The following is an 8161-nucleotide window of genomic DNA, read 5'->3' as shown; positions in this document are numbered from 1 at the left end:
ATATTTGGAACCATGGTATTCTTTCCCTTCATTTTTGGACTGGAAATATATATATATTTATACAGCTATTCGTTTTAAAAAAGATTTCCGGATTTGTTAGTCTAAGCACCTTGACATTTTTGTAATATAATCTTTTAAAGAAAATTAGTTTTCTTAGCTCTTTGTAAGACAAATGTTACTAAATACAGTACTGTGAAATCAGTTTCTAAATCATTAAATACTAGCAATTTTAACACATGGCTTTCTTTTCATCAAAGCAAAGATACTCATCAGTTTTCATCGAATTCAAGGATTTGGTAGATGAAAATATAAATTGTCTAGCAGTTAAAAGCAATGTTTTGATTTCAGAATCTTTTTACAAACTTAGAAATGATTGTGGACCTCGAAGAGTTTTGGAATTATCTTATTTGATCTCCAAAATTACTTTGACTTTGCAACCCTTTGAACGAGTCTTGGGGATTCCAAGGGATCCGATTCTCATGTGTTGAGAATCACCGGCCTACGTTTCCCACTTGTATCTGAATACACATCGAGATTTTATTGTGAAACATAAAAGATGTAATTACATGTAGTCCTTGACTTATAATCAGCCACTTAGTGACTGAAGTTATAATGGACTCCTCTAAAAGGTATTTACAACTCAATTTTGCAACTGCTTGCACCTGTACCAACCCCTGCTTGTGTGTATGATCATGCAATCACATTTTGGGCATTTGGCAACTGATTTGTATTTATGGCTGGCTGCAGTGTCCTGCAATCACATGGCTCCAATTTTTTTTTTTTTTTTTACTTCTTTGCCAGTTTTCAGCTTTTACTCTTGGATTCTGGCAAAAAAACAAACCAAAAAAACAAAACAAAAAACAACCGTCGCTCACTGGATAAAATGGATTCACCTAATGACTTCTGCATTTACTGCAAAAAAGGTCATTAAATCGAGTGCAATTATGTGGGAACCTGCTTAATGACACCTTAACCATGATCTTGGGCTTAATTACAGTCATAAATTGATGACTACCTGTATAGAATTGTCTTGTTACAAATACTTTCAATCAAAGCTTGTCTGATGTTCTCTCTTGCTTACATACATCCCAAGAATATGTGATTCAGTAGAGGTAGAGAGATCACATTCTTTGCAAATCTCAGGTCTTGAATTCTGTCCAGGAGACTTGTGAAAATGTAAATTGATATGAAGGTGAACTATGAGCTATGGAAATGTGTGGCCTGTAGATCTACTAATGTACCAATTCATAAGAAGTCTTGGTCTATATGGCTCCTTTTCTATAGCACTATTGTTCTGAAGACCTCCAACTTTGAGATGATGTCCCAAAGTCAATCACCTACTAAAGCTAATGGTGGATTAGTTATCTGGGTTTCCCTTCACCTATCCCAGCATCTGAACCACAATTTATTTTTTTATTTTATTTATATTGCCACCTATTCGCCCATGGCGACTTGAGGCGGCTTACACAATGTAAAATCATTTAAAACAATTATGTGAAATCATAGGATGATCTGTTGTTTTAAGAGAATAAATTGTGTCAAATATTCCAATCACATGATCATCTGAGTTTGAAGAGTCCTAAACAGTTACCACTAACAAAGTTTCACAACAGGTTTGTGGAAGTGAATCAGATCTCAAAAGACATGGACCACAAAATGTGGGCTATGAAAGCTTATTAGGCACATTTTTTTTTGTCAAAAACACTGCTTTCCACCAATCTATAGGAAGCATATAAATGAAGAATGTACAATAGCTTCATTCTTCCCAGGAACGGCGGTCCAACAAAAAGCACCTAAGAACAATGCATGCAACGTCAAGAATCTAAAAGAATCCTAGGGTAGTGACGGTTCTGCAACCCACTCTTGTGGCATCAGTAGTCACAAGTCCACAATAAGGAACATTGAAGAAGAGTGCATCAAGGGATATCTAGAAGAAACCTTGCTCTCCAGAAAGTAGATTGCCATTCATACCAATCTTGTCAAAGGGTGCTTCCAGCAGGCAGTTGCATCAATGTCCTGAGGATTAAAAGTGGAAGATTTTGGTTTTCAGCTGGAGAAAGCAAGCCACCGTGGGACATGATAGTGGGATATTATGGTTTGGAGTTCCTTTGCATCCTTAGATTCTTGTTAAATCTGGTTTAAAGGTTTTTGAGAAGGGACAAAGAAAAAATGAAAACCTGGCAGATTTGAAGGGATTAAAGATTAAGATTGTTAAAAGTGAAAAGAAGAAATATAAAGTTAGTTTATTTCAACAAGGTTAAAATAGGTAAGTTGTTCCTGATAACTTATGGACTTTTGCTGACCAGGACTGAAACAAGGAGACCTTAAAGATTTGTCTATAGATAGGAGTCATAGAAAAAAGAACATTTGTTGTATGCACATTTGCTGTATGTTAAGAGAAGGCTGATGATGATGTTACTAAAACTGTTTTTATTTGTGATGAAGGGAAATATTTTTTTTACTATTTTTCTTTTACTTTATATTAGTTCTTATCTTTTAAACTGTAACGTCCCAGAGAATCATTTTTAAAAAGGTCCTCCCATCTTATTCGGGTATTCACCACCTTTTTATTTTGACGTAGCAGAATCGGTATTGCTGACCATTACCGAGAGTCCGTTAGTAGCCCACAGAAGGCTCTCTCTCATTCAGGGGGGAGGGGGGGACCCTCGATTTATCTTCTCGCTCCCCGACAAAAAGTCTTAGAAGCGGAGATTTGCTCCGCGTCCTTACTCGCGCCTCGACTTCTTTCCCCTTCGACCGAGCTCAACAGGGGCCGTCCTCCCTGATACTTTCCTCTCACCCAGGGAGCTGCTTTCTTTTTAATACTATTCGGAGGACTGGCCGGCCCACCGCCTTCCAGGGCCGCAGGAAGGCGCCTCGGCAGACTGATCCTCGGAACTCCAAGGAACAGTTGACAGGAGGGAGAGCGGGATGGGACTCCGTCTTTTCTGAGGCGCAGCAGCTCCCGGCTCTACGACTCTTGCGGGCGTTACTCAAGAAGCACGTCCCGCTGAGATCAGCGAACCTGCGGCCTCAGCAACGAAACTTCCGGCCGACTCAGCTCTGGCCACGCCCCCCACATGATTTCCCGTTCCTAGAACTCCAACTCGCCCGGCCCCAACGGGGGTGGAGGGGTCAAGGTTCACAGGAGTCCCGGAAGTAACTTTTTTTTCTCCTCCTTGTGCCATTCAAATTCCTCGTGGCTTCTAATTGGCCTCCGGAGGTAGTGCGCTCTCTGATTGGGCAAAGAAAGTTCGGTGCACGTCTACCTACCTTCTTCTCAATTCGGCCTCTCGCTAGGAGGTATGAAGGACATGTGATCTGCGATTGGGCAATATCAGCTACAGAGCGAGCTGTGATTGGATGGCCCCGCCGGACGGCTCCTCCCTTCTTAGGTCACCTTATTTGTTGTTTGTGAAACCTCTCGAATCCGCAACCTTTCTACTGGCTGGTTTACTCGTCGATTAAAACCCCAATTGTCTTTTCTATTGGCTGGAAGCTTTTTAACTCGCCATTCCGCCTCCTTCGCTGCATTGGTGCTTAGAGCTGCTTGCCCGTCCTTCCCTTCGCGGAGTTCCAATTAGCTAGATGAGGCAAGGGTGCGGTTTCCCGTGAGGCGATTGGTCGAGAGGACGTTCTTGCGCCCCAGGTGCCTAGCGGCCATTGGTTTAGAACGCAGTCTAACTCCGCCTTCCGGCACAGAGTTGGGTTTGGTTGAGGTAGTTTGTTTGTGTGCGAAACAGTCGAGGGCCGCGAAGAGGGGGGAGCTAGTGCCGTCTCAGGTACCTATGTGGGGGCTCTTAGGCCGCGCCGGGCTACCCGGCGGCTTCTCGGGGGATCGTTTTGGCTCCCTCGGAAGTCACTCCCTCAGACCACAGTGGCTTCATTACACGGGGGGCTAGAGGATGGACTTGGGCCCTCCGTCCGGCAGCGGGGGAGCAAGAGGGGGAGTGGGCTTGGCTAGCGAGTCCTTGTGGCTGTGGGGGGAGGCGGCGGACGGCCCAAGAGGTTAATTGGAGGCCCTGGCGGGTCTTGTAGAGGTGGGCCTGTCCCTTTTCCAACCGGCTACTGACTTGGGAGGGATGGATACGCGCCACACGGAGGGAGGTGGCCTGGAGAAGCCAGAAGTGGGGCGAAGCGAAAGGCCTCTTGACATCCAGGGCAGCTGGACGGTGCCGAGCCAGGGTGGGGGTGAAGGACATCGGTTAACGCTAGAATGGGGCTAGGAGGGCGAGTTTGAAGCGGAGTCGCCGGGCCGCAAGCGTTGTAAGGGAACGTCCGCGTCGGAATGGCGACTGTCTCTCTCTCTTTCCCGGCGATGTTTCTGTCTCTCTCTCTGTGTGTGTGGCCTTTCTGACGTAGGGAACCGACCGGGCTGAGTTACGAAGACTTGCTGCTTCGGTGGAAATCCTGGTGGATCGGCATAATAAAACGGGCCCTAGTGAGTTGTTCGGGGGTTTATTAATCGATCCGTAATTGAGATCAGCTCTGCGTGAGGAGGGATCGTTCTCGTATACCGTAATCAGCTCGATATGGTTAAGCTTGCCTTGGTTTTAAAAGAGGTTAAGAACTGGCTAGTGGGGAGTAAATTGCATACTTAGTCGTTAGTAAAATCTGGTTGGCGTAGGAGGGACCCATCAAAGCTTCCCAGCCTGCCGCCTTGGCGTTAGGAAAGCAGAACTTTGTACTACCGCGATAGCCGGTGAACTTAACAGTTGTTTAGCATTTTGCTGGCTGTTGGAAGATCCGAGCTTGGCTGCCTGGCTTGTTAAAAGCCTTTCTTGCCCGTTCGTCTTTCCGTGTTTTCTTTCTCTTGAAAGATTTATGTCCTCTCATAGCATTGAATTCCCCACACGCTCACATCCCTTCCGTGGGTTTCTTGATCAATTATGGTTTCTTTCTTAAATGTAAGTCACCTAGGAGGGGCAAATGGTTTTGCCCTTTCAAAGAAGAGTTACCGATTGCATGGTCAGCAGTCACAAGAGTGTCTGTGATTCGGCTTAAATTTATGGTAATAGATAGGCATGTGTGGTGCTTTTTACTAATCCTTGTAATTAAGCTCTGAAAGGCATAGTGGGGCTTCGTGGATGTTTTAAGGTTCTTTTCCCTTAAAGTTGTACTCCATTAAAAATGCATAGATGTGGGAAAGCTGCCCAGAAAAGGGGGGGGGATGGAAGGAGCTCCGATGTTCCTTATTAAATCAGTATGAGAAGTAGACTTAAGCCAAGATGCAGTCCTTAATGTATCCTACATCCAAAAGATACTATAAGGCTTTGATAGCTGATGGAAATGCATTGATACCAAGCTTAAATGTACAGTATGAAGAATAAGTGAATGAATTTCCATACATACTTCATTATGGTTTATTTAAGAAATTGTGTTTTCCTAGATTGATTTATCCTGAATCTACACAGGTGTAGAACTAGATCTTATCAAGGACACACTCCTGGAGTTTAGCAGTAAACTTTAGGTTGTTTAATGGTGAGAAACTTCTTTTAATCTTTACAGATTTCTCTAGTTTTATCCTTATTGTTCTTGCCCATTGTTGCAACTTTTTTTTTCTTAAGCAGTTAAGTGATTTTTCTAAACTCTTGATGATATGAGTGTTATTGGTATAACTGAGATCAAAGAAAGTATATAAAAATAAAGCATATGTGTTTTACACCTGACTAAAATGATAAGCTAGTGTAGAGGTGCATTGTTATTACTGTGCTTAAAATTGATGGTGAGTGGACTCATGGGCCCCTATTTTTGGCCAGTACTGTCTTCCATTTTCAGTTTGACTTTACACTTGTCTTTTTTCTCCATTAAAATTACAATTTTAGAAGTTATATTTAAGATTCTTAGATTACATATTTGGTTTCAATTTTCATCCTTCCATTCCCCTCCTATATTATCTTTAGTTCTTTCTTTGCAAAAATATTTCAACTGTCTTCCTACTGTCTATAGGTGTACATTTGCTTTTGAGTTCTAAAAATGTCCCATTCCTAGTTTTGCATAATAGTATTCATTACTGATAACAAATCTCTTTCCCATTGTGGAAAATAGTGGTTTTAACATGTCACTTTATATGACATACACCTTGGAATCTAAAATAGAAGCTCTTAATCTTGGAAACACATTCTACTTTTTTTTGTTATAAAGGTAAACTGGGTAATTTGCTAATTGTATGCTAATACTGATCACAAGAAAGAAATCAAAAGCTTTAATGGGTTTTACGGTTATGCTTTAAGTGCTATATGTAGTAAGGGAAAGTTATCTTCATAATTTGTTTTTAAGCTTTCTCTGAGTATAAATCAGGAATTTAGAAACAGAATGCAGAATTACCCTGGGTCTGTATCTTTCCTTACTGATATTAGGAGAATGGGGTTCCTTCTCCTGGTTGGCCTGTATAGTATAATCAGACAACTTCTTGACTTGAAAGTGAAGTGCTTTGTCTTAATCTGAGTGAAAAGATAATGATAGTTTTTGTTGGTACGGAGCTCTCTAACTCTCTGGTATTGAGTATATTTTGCAATATGTAATTCCTGCTAGGATTTAATAACGTATTTTCTTTCTTCTTTGTATATTAATCTGTTTTACTTTTTATCCCTTGTCAGCAAAGAGACAACCTAATATTGAATTGGTTTTTAAATAAGATGAGTTCTGTGTACAAGGAGTTCAATGAACCTGAAGTAGCTTTTCTGTTTAGGTCTACAACATGAGTCTGGATAGTGGTTCTCTCTTGATCAGGATATAAGGAAGGAACCTACTTAAAAATAGGTAGGGGCTAATCATTTTAGGACTATGGTATAACCAGTATTTTGAAAATACTTATTGAAAGCAATGTAAATATTGGAGCAGTTGCAACATTTGCTTGCTGTTATCAGCTCTTCTTGGAAGATGAGGTATTGCTTTTAGGGGTCACTTGCAAAGGTGGAATGTATTTTTATATAGATTCTCTCATACTAACAGAGTCTTAATGTTACAAAGGAGTTGATCCAAATGGGAAAGAGAACCAATTACAGTGGTAGGTTGAATGTCCAAGCAGTTGGAAACAGACTCAGATTCTCTCTAGCTTGTCAAAATTCAACAGTACAGAACTTAAGTGGTAGAAAAAAATGTCTAAGGAACTGCACAGTAATAATTGTATTGAACTGAAGGCCAGTAAATTTAATTGGATACTTTTAGTGTTGTCAACTTCAATTTCTTGAAATCAGACATATCCTTTTAAAAAGCTTTTTTATTCCTTTTTAATGTGTAGCATGTATGCTATCAGATCTTTTTATTATCCCTGTGTTTTATGGACATCACCTATATACATGCTATTTGCATATTGTACTACTTACCCATATATGACTCTTACATAATTTTACTAATTGGGCAGGTCTGCGTAGGCAATTAAAGGGGAATTGTGCCTTGGGATGGAGAGGCATATATAATCCTATGCATGGATAAATATTTACAAAGGTGAATGTTCTTGATTTCAGGTAGAAAAGGGTCATTTTTCTTTAGAATAAAAGAAGGGGACATGTTTATACATAGTGGTTTGAAATTAATGACAGTTTGTGTTAGCTAGAGTTCTCCAGAGTATATTTTCTGCTTTAATGCACAGTAAACAGTTGCTTGTCAACCTTGTCAATTCAGCTGAAGATTTAGTGTGAAGATAGGCTACTCCTGTAAACTGAAAAAATATTAATGTTAATGGTTAGTAGGTACTCTAACAAGATATATTTGCACATATTCAGATCTTTAAAGAATATATTGCAAAGATTGTTAGGAAGTCATTTTTATTTTAGAAATTACTTATATCTGATGGTTCATTTCATATTGCCACAAATTTGCTAACAATCAGTGAAATAAAGGGCTTTGGGATGCCTGAGATGAAGGGTCTGAGATAATAACTCAACCACTTTCTGCATCTTGTTCATAAGCTCTAATATAATACCAGTATACATGGCAAACTTCAGGTTCCCATCTTGCTGTGTTAGTATGTAAAGACTCTCAAGCTAGGACAATGGTTTCATATCTTCTAGGTTTGTCCTTGAATATATGTTGGCATATATACAGTGGAAATATGGCTAGTTGCAATTGTTAAAATGTATGTTTCTGCTTAAGATGGGGAAAAGTTCATCTTCAAAGTCTGTCAGTTATTAGATCTGAAATTAGGAGATTCAGTTAC

The 8161-nt window shown here is 40.4% G+C and overlaps 1 protein-coding gene across 3 annotated transcripts in view; it reads left to right on the top strand.

Moving 5' to 3' along the window:
• The first annotated feature begins 3528 nt into the window (after positions 1–3528).
• RAB5B (RAB5B, member RAS oncogene family) overlaps positions 3529–8161 on the top strand; it is a 33407-nt gene continuing 28774 nt past the window's right edge. For 2 of the 3 annotated variants that reach the window (XM_087956121.1, XM_026678733.2), the window contains exon 1: positions 3731–3782. The gene's annotated coding sequence lies outside the window, so the exon portion shown is untranslated. Of the gene's footprint in view, positions 3650–3730; positions 3783–8161 lie in introns of those variants that run through there. The other variant, XM_026678735.2, reaches the window with a different exon arrangement.

The sequence above is a fragment of the Notechis scutatus genome, chromosome 2 (assembly GCF_049901735.1).
Source record: "Notechis scutatus isolate UNSWTSFEM ecotype Mainland chromosome 2, rNotScu1.2, whole genome shotgun sequence".
Classification (NCBI taxonomy): domain Eukaryota; kingdom Metazoa; phylum Chordata; class Lepidosauria; order Squamata; family Elapidae; genus Notechis; species Notechis scutatus.
Note: the sequence above shows the minus strand (reverse complement) of the source record. Positions and strands in the feature narration are given on the sequence as shown.